The 1,232-nt window shown below is 34.2% G+C and overlaps 1 non-coding gene across 1 annotated transcript; it reads right to left on the bottom strand.

The window, feature by feature from the left end:
* Nucleotides 1–636: 636 nt before the first annotated feature.
* Nucleotides 637–743, bottom strand: LOC118521885 (U6 spliceosomal RNA). The gene has a single exon (XR_004910349.1). It is a non-coding gene; the product is annotated as a U6 spliceosomal RNA (small nuclear RNA).
* Between the last annotated feature and the right edge of the window lie 489 nt (nucleotides 744–1,232).

The following is a 1,232-nucleotide window of genomic DNA, read 5'->3' on the forward strand; positions in this document are numbered from 1 at the left end:
GCTTTTAACTTTGAGATATTGTGTATCATCATAGGATAGGATATCTATGTTGCCATGGACCCATTTATTATCCACATTTGTGCTGGTGGAATAATCTTTTCAGATGTTCACATAAAAGCAGTCTGATATGTATAGCTTTTTTTTCCCCAACATCTGGCAAATATAAAGTTTATGTAGATTTGCCAATGTGAGACAAAATTTAATCCCAGCTCCTCTGCCTAATAAAAAAGTACTTCATATATAGAACATATAAGATGTGCCTGCTTTAAATCACCTTGGCTTGCTTAAACATTTTTAACTTTTGAAAATCACAATATGCCCACTTTGCAAGGTAACCTTTGATGTTTCCTCATCAAATCTTACTGGTTTACACTAGGAATTTAGTCATTACAACTTATAAGTCCTGTAGACAAATTGTTTTCAGCGTTTATAGTATTTTTTTTAATTTTATTTTATTATGTTATGTTAATGACCATACATTAAATCATTAGTTTTTGATGTAGTGTTCCATGATTCATTGTTTGCATATAACACCCAGTGCTCCATGCAGTATGTGCCCTCCTTAATACCCATCACCAGGCTAACCTATACCTCCACCCCCTCCTCCCCTCAAGAACCCTCAGTTTGTTTCTCAGAGTTTATAGTTAACAGTTCATTGTCTTTCTATTCATCCTTGTGCAGGGGTCATGTTACTCTTCTCTGTATCATTCCAATTTTAGTATATGTGTTGCGGAAGCGAGCACAAGAGTTCACTGTCTTTTCGATCAAGGTGGCAGATAGAGTCCAAGGCTGGGGTTTAAGGGAATGAGGAAAAAGGGATAATCATTTCACCTAATTCCTTTTTGGGTAACTTTTCTTAGTTTTCACTGCCATAGCAAGAGATATTTTCAATTACTTATTTTTCAGTCCAATTCTTTTCAATATATAATATAGTTAGTGAAAATACCTCCCAGATACTGGGAGTCATTTACCAGATCTTTTCAAAGACACCATAAGAAAATTTTGTATTTTTCTTTGAATTATAATTCCTTTATTGGAATGTTGAAAAAGGCTGTATCAGGCTGCTACTTATATGCCATGCTAAATGTTCAATCCTGCAGACTGATTGTATATTGAAATGTTAACACCATTTAGAGTAAAATCTTAAGCATAGGAGATATTCTCTGAATGGATATTTAGAATCTCTCTCCTTTTGAATTCTCTCATGTTTGATTTTCAGATCAGGCACTAGT

The sequence above is a fragment of the Halichoerus grypus genome, chromosome 3 (genome assembly GCF_964656455.1).
Source record: "Halichoerus grypus chromosome 3, mHalGry1.hap1.1, whole genome shotgun sequence".
Taxonomy (NCBI): domain Eukaryota; kingdom Metazoa; phylum Chordata; class Mammalia; order Carnivora; family Phocidae; genus Halichoerus; species Halichoerus grypus.